Source organism: Lutra lutra, chromosome 7 (assembly GCF_902655055.1).
Source record: "Lutra lutra chromosome 7, mLutLut1.2, whole genome shotgun sequence".
NCBI lineage: Eukaryota > Metazoa > Chordata > Mammalia > Carnivora > Mustelidae > Lutra > Lutra lutra.
Window position 1 is genome coordinate 26,127,796 of NC_062284.1, and position 23,078 is coordinate 26,150,873.

Genomic DNA, 23,078 nt, shown 5'->3' on the forward strand with positions numbered 1-23,078 from the left:
TGTAGTTTATATGTCTCTAGGAATGCATCCATTTCTTCCAGATTGTCAAATTTGTTGGCGTAGAGTTGCTCATAGTATGTTCTTATAATTGTCTGTATTTCTTTGGTGTTCATTGTGATCTCTCCTCTTTCATTCATGATTTTACTTATTTGGGTCCTTTCTCTTTTCTTTTTGATAAGTCTGGCCAGGGGTTTATCAATCTTATTAATTCTTTCAAAGAACCAGCTCCTAGTTTCGTTGATTTGTTCTATTGTTTTTTTGGTTTCTATTTCATTGATTTCTGCTCTAATCTTTATGATTTCTCTTCTCCTGCTGGGTTTAGGGTTTCTTTCTTGTTCTTTCTCCAGCTCCTTTAGGTGTAGGGTTAGGTTGTGTACCTGAGACCTTTCTTGTTTCTTGAGAAAGGCTTGTACCGCTATATATTTTCCTCTCAGGACTGCCTTTGTTGTGTCCCACAGATTCTGAACCGTTGTGTTTTCATTATCATTTGTTTCCATAAATTTTTTTCAATTCTTCTTTAATTTCCTGGTTGACCCATTCATTCTTTAGAAGGATGCTGTTTAGTCTCCATGTATTTGGGTTCTTTCCAAATTTCCTCTTGTTATTGAGTTCTAGCTTTAGAGCATTGTGGTGACCAGTATTTTTGTGCTAAGGGACATGGGAGGGAAATGGCATCTGCCAGCTGCTTTGTCCCTAGAGAATTTTTCCAGTGATCTCTGTCTTTTTGGGATATACTCTGCAATTAGTAAATAAATCTCCCTCCCATATGCTTCAAATGTTTTTCAAACTGCTGCTTATGTGCTATATCTCCACAGGCTCTTTGTTGTATTGCTTTTTTTCTTTTCTCTTCTTTCTTCTACCAATCTATCTATCTTTCTTTCTTTCTTTCTGTTGTTGTTATTTTGTTTCCTTAAAAGTGAGGACTCAGTTTCCTATTGCCTTTCTGGATCTCCTATAGCCAAGCCTGCTGATTTTTAAAGTTTTAGGCTTTAAGTCCCTCTAGTAGTAAGAAATCATGAAATTCAGGTTTCAAAGCCAATTATTATGGGACTTTGTCTTCCCTGTGTAGACTCCATGGTGTAATAGTCTGTTTCTCACCCTTCTCCACATTCATGACTCCCCCTTGCCCCTGGAAGGCCTAAGAGTCCCTTTAGCTCCTTACAGTATCTCTGCCCTTCCTACCCTCTTTAATATGGTCTCTTTTCTACCTTTAGTTATGAAGTTTGTTCTGCCAGCCCTCAGGAAATTTTCTGGGTTATTTATGTTAATAAGAGTGTTACCTAGTTGCATCCATAGGATGAGGTGAGTTTAGGGTCTTCCTACTCTGCCATCTTTCCAAGAAGTTCAATGATACCTATTCTAACAGGTGTGAAGTGACACATCCTTGTGGTTTTGATTTACATTTCCCTGATGATTAGTGATATTGGGAACCTTTTGTGTGTACCTGTTGGATGTTTGGATGTCTTCTTTTGAGAAACACTGATCTTATTCTTAAGTTTCCCTCCACTCTGCTTGTCCTCCAACCCCATTTGCTTCTATTCTTCCTTTTCTTACGTTATTCCTTCTGTTTCATGGATATGTCTGTGTACTTCTCCCTATGGTCTTGTCATAAAACTCTTGAGTTCTGCAGTTTATTCAAGTCCTATATTGAAAGTGATAGCCACAGTGATGGCTGCCATGTCAACAGGTCAGGCAATGGTTACAGGAAAAACTCCTACACAAGGTCATTTTGGGGGAGACATTTGTTTATGCAGCTATAGTGTGTCCATCTTTAGATAAGCTTTTCGTTATTCCCCTAATGTTCTTATAATAACAACACAGCACTTCCTTGAGCATTTTTGGAAAAATTGAACATATTTGATATGACATGGACATAATCATCTGCCCTGGCCCTACACAAAACTGAGAGAAAAGCTATTTTGCAGCACACCTTATTGAGATATTTATAATTCTTCTTGGGAATTTCTGTATTAGACATCTAAATATAGAAAAATTGAGTACTGAATTTCTAATAACTTTACTTCAGAAATGAAGAAACTTTGAAAGGGTAATTGATCACACTGGTGACACTGGTGTTAATATTTCCCAAGCAGAGAAAATGACATGGTCCAATGGCTCAAAGTTCCACATGGCTCAGTAATGTTGCCATCCTGCAGACACCTAGTATTGCCGATATAATCATGTTTTGTTCACACTAGCAGAGCACAAAAAGGTGAAACCCACACATTGGGCTCTGTTATTTAACTGCTTGGAGTATTCAGATCATAATGGCCAAGTGGTTATTGCATTATGATCTCTCTATCTATTCCTCCATTCATGTGTTTCAGTCCTTAGCAAATCATCCTTATCTGCATTTGGAAAAGTGCTCAGTTTTGCTTCTTGCAAAGCAGCTCTCACATCAAACTATACATATGTTGACAAAGTGAAAAATTGCAAACAGTAACACCTGCAGGAAGCAATAATGAGTTCATCCAATTCTATACTAAATCTTGTATAAACTGTAAACTTGGAATGTTACATGGTCATTATTAATCTTTTCTTTCTGCCTTTAGGCAGTTAGCTCTAAGTGCATTCTCTTTGACATCAATAAACATAGGCATCATTCCCATTTACTATAGTATCTAATGGTTGCTCAGTATACATTTTCCATTTTCATTTTAATAACGCTGTGCCTGAGGTCTGAAACTGCCAAAAAAGAATTTGCTTCATTGGAGCCTTTGTCTTTTACTGGAATCTTAAATTTTTAAGGTCCTTTTAAGTGAAAAACTGTTAATATTCCTGGTTATCACCATTATCTTGGCTGGCAAAAGGTGGAATGATAAACAATCCAAGAAAGTAAATCAGTGTAAGCAGCTACAGAACATTCTGTGTGTTCTAATTCCTCTCTTCTAATCTTCCACTATTTGTGTATGTGTGTATGTGGTGAGTTTGTGTATGTGTATAGGTGTATGCATGTGAGTTTTTGAGTGATGTATTTATTTTTAAAATATATTTATTTATTTGACAGCAGGAGGGATTGCAATTAGGAAGAGAGGCAGACAGAGAGAGGGGGAAAGCAGGCTCCCCGCTGGGCAGGAAGCCCGATATGGGGCTCGATCCCAGGACCCTGAGATCATGACCTGAGCTGAAGGCAGAGGCTTAACCCATTGAGCCACCCAGGTGCCCCTTGAGTGATGTATTATGAGTGTGTTCACATGATGTGTGTGTGTTACGTATGTGTATGCATGTCATGTGTGATTGCATAAGTGTGTATGTGTGTAGGGTATGTATGAGTGTGTGCACATTGTATATAAATGTGTGTGTGTGTGTGTGTGTGTGTGTGAACCTAATCTGAAGATTCTACATCTCCTAACTCTCGACCATTAAATAAAGCTTCCAGATGCCAGGACTACGGGGCTCTTTCCTGGGATATTACTGGATACACCTTGGCAAAGCAAGGCTGGTGAAAAGGTGTTTTTTTTCCCCTTTTTGTGAACTTTCAGGAAAGTGTAGAAACAAGGCCTAAAACTCCTTTCCCCCTCCTCTTGATACTCCACTGCATCTCAGCTTCCATCTCTATTAGTCAGGACTTTCCATGGAAATAGAACCAATAGGGTATAAAGTAATTTATGGTAGGAATTGGTTCATGTGATTATGAAGGTTACTAAGTCCCACGATCCGCCATAAGCAAGCTGAAGAGCCAAGAAAGCTGGTGGTGAAATTCAATCTGTCTGAAGTTCTGAGAATGAGGGGGAGCTGATGATGCAATTTCCAGTCCAATCCCAGAAAGATGGAAAGGCAAGTCCCAGCTCAATAGGCCAAAAAAAAAAAAAAAAAAAAAGGTAGGGGGCTCACCCTTCCTCTGCTTTTTGTTTTATTCACACTCTCAACTGATGGAAGGATGCCTGCCCATATCAGGGAGGGCCATCTGCTTTAAGATTCCACCAATTCAAATGCTAACATCACCTGGAAACACCCTCACACACACACCCAGAGATATGTTTAGCCAGCTATCTCTTTAAACATCTATCTATTCCCTTAACCCTGTCAATCAACACAAAAAATTAACCATCATAAGTCCACCCCTTGTCAACATAGCATCCATACACATTGCCATAAACCATAAGTAATCTCCAAATAAAGACAATGGCAAATCATAATTCCTAACATGATACAAACACCATGATACAACTGTCACGATACAACTATCCTACTTACAACCAAAACACACTAACTTCTTCCCCATAAAAGGACGTAAGTCCTTACTCTTCTTGATATCCTCCAACTTAAATACTACAATGTAAAGTTAATAATACTTAAATATTATGATACAAAGTCAATACATCTTATGTTACATAAAGGAGTAAAAGAAGGAAGAAAAAAGATAGTTGAATACACATACTCATAATGAAATAAAGAAGACAGTTACTCGTTGGACAATAATAGCCCTCTTCTGTGAAACTGGTCATGTGTTCACAGCTGGTATTTATATGTATATTCTTCTACTATGCACTCCATATTTCCTTTGCCTTTAACAACACCTCACTTGGTCATGATTCTTTACCTAATGAGATGACCAATCCTTCATTCTCAGAGTCTAGGCCTTTGCTAGTCGTGGTTGGATTGAGTTGTAATTTTTTATTTACCTTAACCACAGGGAATGAAGAATCACTTGTATTCCAGACATAGTCTTCTTTAACTCCATTGTGGTGTGTGGTATTACTTAATCTTCCCATGGTATTCAGGATCAGTCATCCCAGCCAACACAGTAACTACCTTCCTTTCCTGTTGATTCAGAAACATGAGCGATCCAAAGTGAATGGGTGAGTGTTTTCTCTTTCAGCTCAGTGGGATCACTGTTGTGTCTCCTGGTGGAAATATTCCACCTTTTGAAACTGAGACCTCTGTTCAGGGGGACAGGAAGGAAACATTTTGCTTGTGGATCATAGACAATGAGTGGTGCCACTCTCATTCCCATCCCTTGATTTCTGAAGTCATAAATCCTGGCTATCAGAGAAGTAGCACCATTTATTGGATGCTGATCCAGAACATACACAACCTCCTGGATAATCTTGCCTTAGCCCTGCAAGGTATTGCCATCCAGCTGATGCTGCCTCTGAGTCTTCAAGAGGCCAGTCCACCATTCTATGAAGCAGCTGCTTCAGGATGGTGGAAAATATAGTAATCCTGGTGAATTCCATGAGCATGGGTGCATTGTCAGACTTTTTTACTGACACATGCTGGACACTGACCAGTGTACTCTGCCTGAAGCATGATCAGGTTAACATCTTCAGGGCAAGCAAATGCAGATCATGGCAAGCCCACTGGAATGTGGCTTATAAGGGGCATGTTTCTCTTATTTTTCAAATGCAACTAAACGACTCATCACAATGCTCTACCCTAGTGAATCACACTGACAATTATTCTGTTTATCTTCATTACAATTTGGGGGAAAGCACCACAGAACCATTTAATAATAGTACTTTTTGACATGTATTTGTCTAGTCAATTCTCACCCTGATTGAAACAGTTGAAATTGTCCAATTTAATATAGCCTTGGTTACTGGGAATATAATGCTTTTTCCCTGAAATTGCATCCCTATGCTCATTCACATGCTTATCAAGTCTTGAGAGGTTTTCCACAGCTGTTTCATGATTTGGGGAAATGCAAGCTCAATTTCATTATCTGGCTGAGGAGCAATCGATTCCTTGTGGTTTCTTTGGATCAGCGATTGGGAAGCAATTAAATGTGTCTCTCAGGATAGTATCCTAACTGAGAAGAGCTCACTTTCTCCTTATGCTTTGACAAAAAAATAACCCAAATCTAGGCTTATTTTCCAGAGGTTATTTTTTATGTGAGCTAGATGGATGCAAATTGCTGCTTATAACGGAGGAGGCAATGACAAGAGTCTAGGCTGTACAGTCTTTTACAGGAATTCTTGGTTTCTGTGGCACCCAGGCTAGGAATAATATAATTCTCCAGGAGGATGCTGTGAGTATAGGATCCCCAAGAACTTGTTTTCTCTGACTGCCCTGTCTCTATCATATTTCTGCCTCTCCTCTCTGGTTCCAGCATTCCATACTCACTATTTTCATGCTCTCATAGTTTGATTCCACCAACATCCTCTCTTACAAAATTTTCCTTCCCCCGGGACACCTGGGTGGCTCAGTCGGTTAAGTGGAATCATTCCCTGCATATTTTCAGACCACAATGTTCTGAAGCAAGAACTCAATGACAAGAGGAAATTTGGAAAGAACCAAAATACATGGAGACTAAACAGCATCCTTTTAAAGAATGAATGGGTCAACCAGGAAATTAAAGAAGAATTGAAAAAAAGGGCCATGGGCATACTTCCAACTCAGCGCATGCTGTGTTACCTCCTTCTTTTTAACAGTTTTATTATAATCAAGAACATAGATGGAGGATAATTTTTCCACCTTTAAAAACAGCATGGCAATAAATATTTATTACTATTATTATTTCTTCTCTGGGGATGAATTTTTATCAAAAAAATTCACAAGTCAAAATTTATGACATTTGCTACTTTAAAACATAGTGCCACATTTCATTCCATGATTTTATATTAATTAATAATATGTAAGTGACCCTTTTTTTTAAACCACCTTTACCAGCCTGGGTGTTATCACACTGATCTCATAAGAAAAGTAAATCTCAATTGTTGCTTTTATTTTTATTTTTCTGACTGTTGATTAATTAGGTCATTTCCTACCATGTTCACTGGCCACTTGCTGCTCCTACTACTGCTCACTGATCTTGCCAATATTCTTTCCCATTCTTTCTGAACCACACCATGCTTGCCCTTCTTTGTTCACAGCCTTAATGCTGTCCAAAACCTCAAAGTTTCTCCAGCACTTTCTTCACCTCCTGATTATCTTACATCGCAAGCCCACCTGTCCCTCTCAGTCTGTCTCTCCATCTACCTCTATATGCTTATTGTCTCATCCCCTAGAGAACAGAAGCCCAGGAAAGAGGGTAGTTTGGCACATTCCTTGCTGTTTCTGCAGCACTGAGAGTGGTGTCAGGTACCTAATAAAGTGGAAACAAAGAGTAGAACAACCAATCAGCCAACGTTCTGAATTTGAAAGAAAACAAAGAAAAGGAACTAACCACAACAAATTCAATACAGAACAATTAAAAAACATCTAAGATTATGAAAGAATACAGAAATGATACTTATTTAAAACCATAAAAGAAATACATGAGAAATTTAGAAAAAAGAATTTTTAATGGAAGAATTATCCATAATTTTCTAACAAAAAATAAATGGCCAAAATTGGTCCAAGAATTAGAAAACACTAATGAAGCACTGGGTGTGGTTCAAAAACAATGAATACTGTTATGTTGAAAATAAATTTAAAAAAGAAAAAAATGGGAAAAAAAAAGAAAACACTAAGGACCAATAACTGAAGAAAAGTGAATGATTCACAAAAAGCTACTATTTTTTAAAAGTATGAAAAAGCAACCAGACACAAAGGTGAGCATACTAATTGTTCTCACCTGAGGAACAAAGACGGGAGAAATTAATCAGTGGTATCAGAGGCAGGATGTTGGTTACAATTCCATCAGGAAAGCAATTAATAGAGGTGGTAAAAGGAAGCCCAGATTAGAAGGCAAGGTGTGGGTGATTGTTAAAATAAGACTACGAGGTAGCTAATGTTGTGGGAATAAAGATTTTAGTTTCCCTTGTGATGAATTAGTCTTGGGGAGGTTGCCAGAAATTTGGGGGATCTGCACTATTCTATCTCCTGACTAGAACACTAGATACATGGGCACAATAAGTTTTGTAAATCCATCAAGATGGGTACTTTTGACATTTTCTCTTTTCAGTTTACTTCAATAAAAAGTTATTTTTAAGAAACTATTTGTAGGGACGCCTGGGTGGCTCAGTTGGTTGGGCGGCTGCCTTCGGCTCAGGTCATGATCCCGGCGTCCTGGGATCGAGTCCCGCATCGGGCTCCTTGCTCAGCAGGAGCCTGCTTCTCCCTCTGCCTCTGCCTGCCATTCTGTCTGCCTGTGCTCGCTCTCTCTCCCTCTCTCTCTGACAAATAAATAAAATCTTAAAAAAAAAAAGAAACTATTTGTATATATAGTATTAGAGTGAATTCTAGCCAACTTTAAAAAACAATGTTTATTATTCTAATTAAAAATGCAATGTTGGAATCATCTTTTATTATAATCTTACTTCTGCTATCACATGACTATAGAATTTTCAACTAACCTTTGTGTTAAAATGTAGCACCCATGGTGCACCACAATCTAATATTTTACTGAAGCTGCAAAGATTCTAAATAATTTACTGACAAGCTTAATACAGCAAGTTTTTTTTTAATTGAACAGTACAACTGATTAGAACTTATTTCAGTAATGTGATGGTGGTACATTGGACTATCTCTGAAAATAATTTATTTAATAAACATATTAAAAACTAAAAAATAAAATAATTCAGTGGCATATTTCAATTAAAACCCTAAACATGGGGACACCTGGGTGGCTCAGTGGGTTAAGCCTCTGCCTTCAGCTAAGGTCATGATCCCAGGGTCCTGGGGTTGAACCCTATATCGGGATCTCTGCTCAGCAGGGAGCCTACATCCCCCTCTCTTTCTGTCTGCCTGCCTGCTTGTGATCTCTCTCTCTCTCTCTGTGTCAAATAAATAAATAAATAAAAAGATTCAAATGTCCCTTCCTTTAAAAAAAATAAAAACAAAAAAATAAAACCCTAAGCATGCATTACAGGGAGAAATACCAGGTGCCAGACACAAAGCAAGCATCAGGGATGTTAACACTGCTTCAGTGAATTATATGAAGAAAATAAAAATAAGTATCATGAATTTTGGAAATTTCACTATTATCATTTTTAGATGAAATGACCATATATCCTGAAAAAATAATGCATGCAACTGTATGATTAAAATTAATAGAAGTTTTGAAATGGGCTCAGTAAAAAATAAATACATAACATTTAACAGCTTTTATTTGTATAATCAATACGTATATAAAAATATAAAAGAAAAATGCCTCTTTATTAGACAGAAAATGAAAGTAAAAGCAAATTTATACATTATGGGAACATTTTTTTAACATTAATGGCACAAGACATAGGCTAAGAAAATCAGCAAAATTCTACTGAAGAACCTAAAATAAGTCCTTTAAGCGAGGAATATGTTCCTGAAAGAAAAGACTTGCTATTGCAAAGATGTCTTCCATGATTAATCTGATAATTAAGATATTTCGATCAGAATTCCAATGGTGTGAGTTTTTCTGTATAATTGTTCTGATAATTGCTGTTTTAAGTGGAGAAGGGATCTTAATATTAACAATAATGCAGGGGAAGATTACAGTGATGACGATAAGCTTCAACTGCCTGACCCCTCATTTGCACAGGCTCTTTCCAACCAAAAGGATCCCAGGATCCTCAGAAAATCTGCAAAAATAAAACATTCCAGCCATGGAATAGCCATCACAGCTATGTGATGATGCTTACCCCTTTCCACATTGCCTCATTACCACATTCCACATTCCCCAAGCACTTTGGAGAGGGCAATGAGCATACTGGTGGCCACATTTAGGATGCAGCAGAGGAGGCTGTTTGGAGTCAGAGGTGTCTGCACTTCACACCTGAGCACACATCTTGAGACATGTTCCTGAGTCTATGCACCATTCCTGAACTTCTCTCTGGGATTGCTAGGAGCAGCTCTACACTTCCAAAACTTTTCAGGAAAATTAAGTGAAAAGGTTAGAGTAATAGCTTCAGCTCTTCTGCTGCTCTTGGAAAACTAGGTGTTTACTACATTATTTAATGAACTTCCCTCTCCTGCCTCCCATCCCAATGAGTGAACTCAATTTTGACATCACCAAATCCACAGCCCCTTCTCATAACTAGAATTTAAGATTTATTGAGTCTTTATTCATATCACTCACATGCAGCTTGCCATCTGTTAGTGAAAAAGGGGCCAGTTTCACTCATGCATTGGTGCCCCCAAATACTTATTGGAGGTCTGAGAACTATATTTTTATGGTACTCCTAGGACTTTTTTTTTAATAACAATTTTATTGAGTTTTGTATACCATAAAATTTACTAGTTTGAAGTATACATGTCAGCAATGTTTGGTATGTTCATAGACTTGCACAACCATCATTGCTACCTAAATTAAAACATTTTTGTCACCCCAAATGAAACTCTGTACTATTAGGCAGGCACTCCCCGTTCTCCTGTCAGCCCTAAGTAACCATCAATATATTTTCTGTCTCTCTAGATTTGCCCATTGTAGACATTTCATGTAAGTACAATCATACAATATATAGTTTTATTTTTACATCATCAGTTGGTACATGCTGGGTTGTTTCCACTTTGGGGTTATTATGACTATTGCTGTTAGGAACATTAGTTTCCAGGTTTGGATGTGAACATATGTTTTCTTTTCTCTTGGGTATATACCAGGAAGTATATGACATTTTGAGGAACTGATAAACTGTTTTCCATATAAGTTGTACAATTTTACATTCCTACCAACAGTGTTCAAAGGTTCCAATTTTTCCACATTCTCTCAAATGCTTGCTGTTTTTTTCTTTCTTTTTTTTTTTAATTGCACATACACTGGTGTATGTGAAACAGTATCTCATGTTAGTTTTGATTTTCATTTCCCTAATGACTAACGATGTTGAGCATCTTTTCCTGTGCTTATTGGCCATACACATATCTTCCTTAAAAAATCTATTTAAACCTGTTGCCCATTTTTAATTAGACTACTTGTATTTTTATTGTTGAGAGGTAAAAGTTCTTATATATTCTGGATTCAAGTCTCTCATCAGATGCATGATTTGCAAATATTTTCTCCCATTTTGTGCCAGCATGCTTTTAAATGTTCATAGCAGCAATGTCCATAATAGCCAAACTGTGGAAAGAGCCAAGAGGCCCTTCAATAGACAACTGGATAAAGAAGATGTGGTCCATATATACAATGGAATATTACTCAGCCATCAGAAAGGATGAATACCAAACTTTTGTGTCAACATGGATGGGACTGAAGGAGATTATTTTTATTTTTTAAAAAACCATGTAGGATATTAAAATTGCACAATAAAGCTAATAATTTCAAATTTATTACTGGGTAATTCTTTGTGAGTAGCTGAATTTTTGTAAGTAGTGAGTAGGTAAAACCTTGGAAGACTTCAGAAGCCACATACACAGATACTCCCAGGCACAGAACACATGGATGCCTCTCAGACTGCACTAAATAAGGATGGTCAGAAGATGTGGTCCCATTCATTTGGTGGGTGGAGTGTCAAACTCGTGTGGCCACACTAGCCCCTGCACACCTCAACTGGGCTCATTTGTCTTCCATCTGGTGAGATTAAGGATTGATGACACTCTTCTGAGAAAAGAAAATTTAAAAAAAAATACAAAAGGTACAATTGAGGGTTGGTAGTGACCTAATGCCACAACCAAATGCCCACATCTTTCCCTTCACTTCTTCCCCTCACATGGACATTTTATCATCTCACACCATCATGACAAGGGTGTGAAAGTTCTAATGAAGATGCAAGAAAGAAAAGAAACACTATACAGCAAACTAAGAGGAAGTATATGGACACTAGATTTAAAAATATGAATACACAAGCATACATATACAGTATGACTTATCAAACCTATCTGAAAAAAGAAACTTCTGGAAGCTTTCAATCTCTTAATCATCAAGACTGATTATGATTTCTAGGCAACTGATGAGTTACTTTCAGCATACAGCTTGAATAATGTGCCCCGTGGTCACTGGAACCACAGATTTCAAGTACACCAGTGATGAGAAAGCTCTTACAATGTTTTTATAAATATATAAACAAACAAAAAGTTTTTTTCACCTTTTTTGAAACTAAGAAACCTTTAAAAATAACACACACACACACACACACACACACACACACACTCACACACACACCATAAGACTAAGGGTCTCTGGTTGACTATTAACTTCCCAAAAGACTTAGGACTGCTGTCTCCCAAGGGAAACACAATTTGAAATCCTCTACCTTTTACCAACTGATTCCCTAAAGGGTAAACATCCATTCCATAGAAAATCTTGACTTGCTGAAGAAGAAGAAGAAGATGAAGAAGAAGAAGGAGAAGAGGAAGAAGAAAAAGAAGATGAAGAAGAAGGAGAAGAAGAAGAAGAAAAAGGAGGAGGAGGAGGAGAAGTTGTCAACATTTAGAAGCTAGGAGGTTTTAAACAAAATTACATATTTCTACTTTTTTTTGGAAGGCCAAATATTTGGTGACTCTGGCAAATTCAGGGGGTAGGCACTACTCTAGATAGAGCTGTGTGCTATAGGTCTCTGTCACCCTCTTGTCCCAGTTCACCCATGGCCTCTCTCATTTATCTTCCCTGCTTCCGAAGGTACTGAGCTTGAAAACATTTCTGGATGGAGCTTTTTACTTTTCACACCAATCCCCCCTGTAAAATACAATTTCCATTCCAGAATCAGGACATGTACACATATATCTGTGTACTGAAAATAGCACAAAATAATATTTTTTGGGACAATGTATGATGGCTTCTGATATGTTCTTTTCTATTCTACTGTATTTCATTAAAAAATTATGGATATGATCCAATATAATGATTTCAAAAACCCAGTGTTTCAAAAAAAGTATCCTAGATCACCCCATCATATATATTTTTTAAGATTTGAATTTATTTGTCAGAGAGATAGCGGGGGGGAGAGAGAGAGAGAGAGAGCAAGAGAGTGTGCACACAAGTTGGGGGCAGCAGGCAGAGAGAGAAACAGGCTTCCTGTTGAACAAGGATTCTGATGCTGGACTCAATCCCAGGGCCCTGGGATCATGACCCGAGCAAAAGGTGGACATTTAACCAACAGAGCCATTCTGTCATCCCTATCCTATCATATTTAAAGAGATAAAGCCCCAAGAGATTGAGTGGCTTGTCTATTATCTAGGAAGTAGGTAAACAATGTGTTTAGATGGAAAAAATAACCTACAAACTTCAATTCAAGGGACCTTATTTAATAAAAAACAGCCACTGAATGTTGGACCACATTGAGTTGAGAAATTTCTGGATGAAAAATTTTGAGGAAGAATCTGGAATGATTTTTAACAGTGGACATAGTTTTTTTTTTTTTTTTAAGATTTTATTTATTTATTTGACAGACAGAGATCACAAGCAGGCAGAGAAGCAGGCAGAGAGAGAGGAGGAAGCAGGCTCCCCACTGAGCAGAGAGCCCGATGCCGGGCTCGATCCCAGGACCTTGGGATCATGACCTGAGCTGAAAGCAAAGGCTTTAACCCACTGAGCCACCCAGGCGCCCCAACAGTGGACATAGTTTTGTGACCTGGCAGCAGATACTATGATACCTAGTAGACTCTACAATATCCAGGGGACTACAAATTATTCTGTAGTCTCAACAGTACCTGGTAGACCCATAATGTCCAGTAGCCCCTAGACTACCTGATAGACTTTACAATATCTCTTAATCTCTGTGCCCTCCTACTCTGACAGTAATAAATTTGCCATTGATGCCTGAAGCACCCCCCCCACCTCTGGAGTACTTTTGTGATATTTGCATTGAGAAAATAACATTTCTCCTAGCATCAGGAAAATTATTATTATAGTTGGCTACATTAACAACCATAGACAAGAAATTGATCACAATTGTCAAAGTGGAATTTATTTTTTCTTGCTTAGAAACAAAAATAAATTTAAAAACAGCTTCTTATTACATCTTTTAAATCAATGGTGTTCTTTCACCTCTGAACATTTCTCAAAGTAGGTCAAATGCAACAGATAAGAAAGCTACCACTTTACTCTCATCATTCAAAACAAATATCACTTTTCTCTAGACAACAGGCTGTGCAGAGTGTAATTTTTCTCTAAGGCTGTTGCCTCTTGACCCATTGTGTCCTAAGCTGAAAGCACAAGAAAAGCCCCCCAGAGGGGCATGCAAAACAGCATCCTCCAAGGTCGAACATATTGACAGTTGGCATAGCTACTCACCCTCCCTCCTTTTGTCACCTGGAGTGGAAACCCATAATGGAAAGCCTTCTGAACAGCTCAACAGAAAGAGGGAAGAACTTTTCAAAGGCAATATTTTGAATGAAGGATATAATTTTATTTTATATTTGGCACCACAATAAAAAGTACAATTGACATTAATTCAGTAATTACCATGGCCTGGAACACTGCTGCGTACTTCATATGATCTCTTAGTCAGTTTGGGCTGCTATTATAAAATTCTGTAAAATGGGTAGCTTAAACAATAAACATGCATTTCTTATAGTTCCAGAGACATGAAGTCCAAGATCAAAGTGTCAAATTTAGTGTCTTCTGATGGCCCACTTCCTGATCTACAGATCTCACTGCCGTGTCTTTAGTGCCTCTTCTAAAGACACCAATCCCAAGAGCTCCACCTTCATAAGTTAGTTACCTTCCAAAGGTCCCACATCCATACTCCAACACATTGGGGATTAGAGCTTCAGCATATAATTTGATGGGGTGTTAGAGAACCAAACATTCACTCTATAACATGTAATTATGTGCAGTCCTTGGTGCCTTGACACTATTAGGGGCTAGGACTCCTATCTACCTTCTTCACATTTCACAAATTAGGAGCCTAAGACTTGGAAAGTATCTCACTTAATGGGATCAAAGCCTTAGAGCATATAAAAGGCAGAGTTTGATTCCAGGCTGTAGGGCTGCTGGTATTGCTGTTTTTGACATGCCCATATATTTTCCTTTTGATAAACCTTTTAGGCTCCCAATGGCTATTTTATTGGCTAAATATAAGCTTTAGTTTACAAATTGTATGAACATTTCCCGATCTTTTTTTTTTTTTAAATAAGGGAAAGAGTGCCATGAAACCCCAAATTATAGTTACCCAACATCAACATTTTGCTCTTTCATCTTAGAATGCCTCCTCTCATTTGTTAAAGAATGCCTTAGGTGCCTCTAACAGATATGCACAAGTGTCATTATCACACAAAGTTAATAATGATTCCTTAATATCATAGAACACTCAATCTAAGGCCAGTTTTTGCAGATTTTTTTTACAGTCATTTGCAAATCAGTATCAATCAAGGTCTACACAGTACATTTGGTTGATATTTCTCTCAAGTCTCTCTTTTTTTTTAAGATTTTATTTATTTATTTGACAGACAGATCACAAGTAGGCAGAGAGGCAGGCAGAGAGAAAGGAAGGGAAGCAGGCTCCCCGCTGAGCAGAGAGCCCGATGTGAGGCTCCATCCCAGGACCCTGGGATCATGACCTGAGCCGAAGGCAGCGGCTTTAACCCACTGAGCCACCCAGGCGCCCCTCAAGTCTCTTTTAACGAATACAAGTTCCCTCTATTTATTTAGACATGAACTAGGCCATCTTGCCTGTCAAGTTTCACACATCCTAGGTTTGGTTGATCGTATTTTCATGGTGTCATGTATTCCCCACATTTCTTACAAACTGGTAGTTAGTTCTAAAGCCTTAATATTAGAACACTTCATAGGCAGTCCTGTATAATTTTGATTACAGTATGGCAGAAGGAACATAATGTCGGCTTGTCCTTCTTTAGTGATGTTAAGACAGACTCCCAGAGCCCTCAGATGCTGCAGAGGGGCATAATTTAATCACACCACTTTTTCCTGCATTCATTAGCTGTGGTTCATCTGTAAAAAATAACTTTTTGTAATCAGCATTTATTTAGCATAAATTCAGTCCTTAAAGGGTACCCATAAAAATGCATATTGCCCTTTATTTATCAATTTTCAGTACAATTTGTTGGCTCCCAGCAACTTTTAGTTCTTTCTCTTTTTTGGAATGAGATTTGGTCTCTTTATCAACTTATGGTCCATTTTTATTAACTGTTTATTCACAGATTTTATTTTATTTTTTTTAAAGATTTTATTTATTTATTTGTTAGAAAGAGAGAGAGAGGGAGGGAGCGAGCATGAGCACAGGCAGACAGAGTGGTAGGTAGAGGCAGAGGGAGAAGCAGGCTCCCCGCTGAGCAAGGAGCCCGATGTGGGACTCGATCCCAGGACGCTGGGATCATGACCTGAGCCGAAGGCAGCCGCTTAACCAACTGAGCCACCCAGGCGTCCCTATTCACAGATTTTACTATCAGATTTTTGGTCTTACTTTTTCTCATTTTTACATGTAATTCTTTATCAGTATAATTAGTACTTTGATTCTGTTATATTAACCATATTTTTCTCAAATTATCATTTGTTGTTTTTACTTTCCTTTAAGAATACTTCTTGCTGTTGATTGTTAAATCATTTTTTATATTGCCAATCTTACAAGTATGTTTTTTAATTGTTTTTGGATTTTTTTTTTTTAAGATTTTGTTTATTTATTTGAGAAAGAGCGAGAGAGAACGTGAGAGGGGAGAACGTCAGAGGGAGAAGCAGACTCCCCGCGGAGCCGGGAGCCTGATGCGGGACTTGATCCCGGGACTCTGGGATCATGACCTGAGCCGAAAGCAGTGGCTTAACCCACTGAACCACTCAGGCGCCCTTGTTTTTGGATTTTTGAGTCATTGTTAGGAAACTTTTTTAACATCCAAAGTTGTGAAGGAATTCATTCCTATTTCTATTATAGTACTTACATTTTTTCTGTTTGTTTTGTTTTTGTTTTTGTTTTTCCACAGTTAGATCTCTGATCCTTTTTGATTTATCCTAGTGTATGGTATAAGAATGCACCCAATTTATATTTTTCTCAAATGGATTCCACAGATCATAAACCCCCTCCTCCTCATTAATCTAAGTTGCTGCCTTCATCATATACTAATTCCAAGAGAATCTCACCTGTCTTGTTCCCTTGGGCTGTTATGTACCAATTCCAAAATTGTATTTAGTGTAGTCTTTATCATATTAAATAGTCTTAAAAAAAGAAAAATTATTTCCCCTCATTGCATTTCTCCTGATAATTCACACTTATTATTCTTTCAAGTAAAACTGACAAATAATCAACTTGTGTGGAAACAGGAAAAAAAAAGAAGCAAATGATCTTAATTGAGATCACATCAAAAGTATATATTTAACTTGAGTAAATTCAAACCCTTACATTGTTGAGTCTCCCTATGCAAGAGCATGGCATGTTTCACTTATTTGGTTTACTTTTGTCTCATAATAACTTATGGATTGCCTCTTATAGAATTTCACATTTTTGTTGTTATAACTGGCTATTTTATGATAGCTAAAAAAAAATCATTTGTGTTAGTTTGTCTATTATTCTGTGTCTTGGCGCAAAACAATATTTTCTTTCTAATTTGTGTGACTTTTTAATTTTATTTATTTATTTTGCTAGAAATATTTTGGTTAATGTATCCAATACAATGACAAATAATAGTGAAGATAATGGACATTGTTTTAAAGGAAAAAGAAAGTTTCTAGTATTCTAGTATTTCCTTTAAATAAGTTATTGGTTTCCAGTAATATATGCAGACTATGTATATACATATATGTATGAACAGTTATACATATTTATGATATATCATTTAAGTCCTCCTTTATGGAGTGTTTTTTATTAAATACATGCTACATTTTATCAAATATCTTTGCCTTCTATGGAGATGAACATCAGATGGATTGCATTCATGAATTTGCACTCTTTCCATCCTATTAATCTCGTTAGATCATATGTATTTAAAATAATATGCTGATTGAGACTGTTTACTAGTAATTTATTTGAAGTTTTATATCAGTATTTGTTAAGTGAGATCTGCTTTTCTTGTGCATCCATTATCAGGCTGTATATCATTGTTATACTTACCATACAAAAATAACTAGGATGTTTTCCTTCATTTTCTACTCTCTAGATGGGCTTAAATAGCACCAACAATATCTGATTATTAAAGGTATGGTAGGACTTCCTGTGTTTCTACTCAGCCCGATGCTTTCTCACACAGTCTCTCTTTCTACAACCTTCCATTTGTCCTTCTATGGGAACCAAATTGTTTTGAAAGAAAATGTGAAACCATGAAAAAGGAGAAAAATACACATGGCTTTGAAAATTACAACTTGCAAAGTGAATATTTTATGAGTAAAATGCTATCTAATTGTGAAATATTGTTGTTTGTCAAATCTGTGTTAGAAGGAACTATAAACTTCATGACAAACTTGACCAGCCACTGAAGTAATGAATGTCTGGTACATGAATCATTGATTACTTTATATGTTAACTATTCAATATAATAAGCTGATTGGTCAGATTGTTTAATCCAAGCCTAATTTTATGTATTTCACATGAAGTGAGGAAAAAGAATTTTCATGTTTTCACAATTAGCAGATCAAACAGGTCAAGTGAGAAAGATTGATCAGATTTGGTTTCCCAAGGAATATATGGTTATGGCAAGGATTTTGATTTCTGCAAGATACTGTAGTATATTATACCTGAACTGACAATTTAAGTATTAGGCTAGATCTCATGTGTATGTGAAAGAACTTATGGCTAAAAAAAAAAAAAAAAATCTTTGTTTTAATGAAACAACAAAGCAACAGTTAATAGAAAAAGCCAGTAAAGATTAAATCTTTGCCTTAGCTTTTTCTTAATATTGTTTTCTAGCTTCAAAAATTAGAAAATGCTTTATTTGAGGCACCTCAGTGGTTCAGCGGGTTAAGTGTCTGATTCTTGAATTCAGCTCAGGTCATGATCTCAGGGTCATGAGATCCAGCCTCACCTTAGGCCCTGTGCTCAGTGCTGAGTCTGCTTGAGATTCTCTCTCTCCCTCTCCCCCTCCCTTCTGCACTTTCTCTCTCTCTCTCTCTCTCTCAAGTAAAAATAAATAAATCTTAAAGAAAAGAAAAAGAAAGAAAGAAAGGAAGGAAGGAAGGAAGGAAATACTTTGTTTTATAGGATACACACAGAGGGCCTGAAGAGAGTCTTTTTCCATCATGGCAGCCAGGGACTGAACCTGGAGAGCAAGCATATCTGCTACTGCCATGACTCTTAATACAAACTTTGGTAAAATCACTATAACATGAAGTGAGCTGGGCAGTTTGATGGAGAAGATTAGGAATTAACTTTGTTGATATGAAAACTTTATTTTCATAACCACAGGGTATGTTTGTCTTTAAAATATTGTCATCAAGTAGTGTTAATATCATATGTACACACAAATCACACACACATGCATGTACACATACATGTACACATACAGAAAACTGACATTCAAGTAGAAGGAACCTATTCAAAATAAGTTGAGAATAACTAATAAAATTAATAATAAAACTATAAAATAACTATAATTAAATTTTAGAAATACTTATCTGAATATATTTTAAGGAAGCATTACTTAAACATCAATATAAAGTTAAATACAGAAATGATTGATAAATTTACTTATACAAAAGTGTTGAAGTTCATTATATCAGATATACAAGAAAAATACCAAGAGAGAGAAAACAAATGGGAATGAGAGACCTTCTCTAAATGATTCAAAATTACCCCCCCAAAAAAGTTTCTATGCCCTGCCCAGAACTTTGGAAGGGTTCCTGCAAGTAAGGGCCCCTTGACCTTAGAACATTGCTTGGCACATAATTGCAGTTATACGTGACAACAATATGATAGTGGTGGAGGTGGTGGTGGTGGTGGTAGTATTGGGGAAGTTTATGATCACCATGATGATGATGATGATGACCATAACTGCAATGATATGAATGATGATTATGTGTAGGAAGAGGAAACATAGAAGAGAATTTAGTAGCTAAGTAAGATACTGAAAATTTCCTCCCACTTTACCTTCTCTCTGAAATCCCAACTACCATTGTTATTTCAAGTCATTGCATATATCTTTGGAAAACTATAATGAACTTAAGTATAAATATATTTTATTGAAGGTATTACATATACATTTATCAACACATTAGTATTGATTTATTTGTGGCAGGGAGGATACAATGGGAAGCCTTCTGAATTAGAAATAAAAATAGAAGTTTTGTAAAAGGAGAAATCAGGTAGAATGGAGTTGCAAGAAGGCTCTGGGTTTGTTCTGTAGCTTCATTAAGGATGAGCTGTGTGGCACTGGATAAGTTATTTAACATTACAGTGCTCCGATCAGTCTACAACAGGATTAAGATTAAATGGAAAATGTAGCTAAAAGTCCTATTGAGGGGCGCCTGGGTGGCTCAGTGGGTTAAGCCGCTGCCTTCGGCTCAGGTCATGATCTCAGGGTCCTGGGATTGAGTCCCGCATCGGGCTCTCTGCTCAGTGGGTAACCTGCTTCCCTCTCTCTCTCTCTGCCTGCCTCTCTGTCTACTTGTGATCTCTCTCTGTCAAATAAATAAATAAAAATATTAAAAAAAAAAGTCCTATTGAGCCTGGTGGCATGCAATAAATAGAAGCCTTTGTTTGTTGCTCTTATTATTGTTATTAGAATTATGGTATAGGGAGATCAACTTTGGAGTGGTGGAGTAAGGATCTCAGTGACCACTTTTCCACAAAACCAGTGAAAATACTGGCAAAGCAACTAAAATCAACCATTTTAGAATACCATAAATTAACCAAAGTCATATAAAAAACTGAAAATTTTCTATCAAAGAGAAACATCTGAATCTCAGAAGGGCAACAGAGCCTGTACATGTCAGCTTAGGACCATTCCCTTTCTCTCTGCCTCTACCTCAGTAGCATGGTAGTTCTGAAAGATTTGCAGGCTCACAATGAATGGAGAGTAAGAGCTTTATACCAAGAGCACCATCAATATTATGTCAAAACTAGCAGTATTTGAAAAATTTCATTCCCAAAGTGTTATTGGTCATTTGATTCAACTCAGAGCTCAACACAGCTAAAAAAAAACAAATTTAAGAAGCAGTTTCACCAGGACATCATTAGAAAAAAATGGAAATCTTCTGACGTGTTACATCTGCCTGTTTGTGATATCAATTTTCTTTCAATTAAAGAAAAGACCAGCCTCACCTTCCCCCCTCCAAAAAAAAAAAAAAATTAAAGCAAGACCTAAATACAGAGAAATTTGAAAAGCTCCAGCAAATTCTTAGGGATCTATAAGAATTTTGCGCACATGTGAAGTGCTATATGCATGCCCAGGAAAGACCTAGGAAAGGAGAAAGCCCTGGTCACTCACCTCTTGCTTGGATGAATAGTGCAAACAGAAAATTAAAGTTAAGCCTGTCTTGTAAATTGTTTAAAGTTTAAAGTCATGCCTTGACACACAGATCTCCTTGGCAGAGGTAGAAAAAATACAGGCATGGCATTTAAGGAAACATTCTGACTGATCATTGGCTGACCACTAAATTATAATGAACCAAAGGTGACCCCTAGGAGACCAGGCTTGAAAACAAGAACATAAAATCAACAACAACAACAAAATATAGCAGGAAACTCGGTGTCTACACACTGTGGAGAATACAGATTTACAAATTAGCCTGGAAGAGTCACTAAGGAAATAAACAACAAGAAGAAAACAAAAACAAGAACAGAAATCCAAGAACAACCACCACCTCTGGAGTGGAGAGAGGGTTCTGATACTGGAGTTGTTACAATGCATTATCTAAAATGTCTGGTTTCCAATGAAAAATTACAAAACCTACCAAAAAAAGGCAAAGCATATCACATAAACAGGAATAAAAATTGTCAATAGAAATAATCCTTGAATACTCCCAAATGTTGATGTACTAGACAGAATTTAAGTCTGCTATTCTACATACATTAAAAGAACTAAAATAAACCAGTGTCCAAAGAATTAAAGGCAAGGAAAATCTGACAACTAGGTGTCATTACATAGAGAATATCTGTACAAAGATAGAAATTATTAAAAAGAAGCTAATTGCAATTCTGGAGTTAAAAAGTACAATGACTGAAATAAAAAAGTCACTAGGCAGCTACAAACAACAGATTTGAGGAAATAGAAGAAAGTATCAGCAGACTTGAAGATAGGCCAGTAAAGATTATCCAGTAAGAGAAACAAAATGAAGCCTGAATGGAGAAAAATGTGTAGAAATTCATACACCTGTGATATATCAGGAAAATTACCAATATACAGTGAATGGAAGTCCCAGAGAAGAGCAGAGAAATAAGGCCAAAATTATTGGAAAAAATAATGACCAGAAGAAGCTCAAGAAACTCCAATGAACTCAGAGAACCATACCCATCCACAGCAGGCAGAGTCAACTTGATGATTTCTCATCAGAAACCATGGAGGTTAGAAGACAGATAAGAGCTTCAAAATGTTGGAGGAAACAGATTGGCAACCAATAATTCCATAACTAGCAAAACTTTTCAAAAATGCAGGAAAATCAAAAGATAAGCCTAGAATGGCAGAAAATGTTTGTAAAACATATGCCTGATAAGGGACTTGTCCCAAAAATATACAAATAATTCTTAAGACTCAACAATATGTCTTCTTTGGAGAAATGTATGTTCATGTCTTCTGCCAACTTTTTTACATGATTATTTGTTTTGTGTGTGTTGAGTTTGAGGAGTTCTTTATAGATCTTGGATATCAGCCCTTTGTACTGTCATTTGTGAATATCTTCTCCCATTCCTTGGGTTGCGTCTTTGTTTTGTTGACTGTTTCCTTTGCTGTGCAGAAGCTTTTGATCTTGATGAAGTCCCAAAAGTTCATTTTTGCTTTGGTTTCCTTTGCCTTTGGAGACATATCTTGAATGAAGTTGCTGTGGCCAATGTTGAAGAGGTTAGTGCCTATGTTCTTCTCTAGGATTCTGATGAATGAATGAATTCCTGCCTCACGTTGAGGTCTTTTATCCATTTCAAGTTTATCTTTGTGTATAATGTAAGAGAATGGTCGAGGTTCATTCTTCTACACATAGTTGTCCAATTTTCCCAGCACCATTTATTGAAGAGACTGTCTTTTTTCCACTGTATATTTTTTCTGCTTTGTCAAAGATTATTTGACCATAAAGTTGAAGGTCCATATCTGGGCTCTCTACTCTGTTCCACTGGTCTATGTGTCTGTTTTTGTGCCATGCTCTCTTGGTGAATTGGTTGAAATCAGGCAACGTGATGCCCCCAGTTTTGTTTTTCTTTACTATGGAGTATTATGCCTCCATCAGAAAGGATGAATATCCAACTTTTGTATCAACATGGATGGGACTGGAGGAGATT

At 36.9% G+C, this 23,078-nt stretch overlaps 1 protein-coding gene and 1 pseudogene across 2 annotated transcripts in view; both read left to right on the top strand.

The window, feature by feature from the left end:
* Positions 1–5,161, top strand: part of LOC125103745 (glia-derived nexin-like) — a 223,922-nt pseudogene extending 218,761 nt beyond the window's left edge.
* The window catches only part of GABRG3 (gamma-aminobutyric acid type A receptor subunit gamma3), a 723,796-nt gene that overhangs the window by 603,338 nt on the left and 97,380 nt on the right, over positions 1–23,078 (top strand). The window lies entirely within an intron of this gene.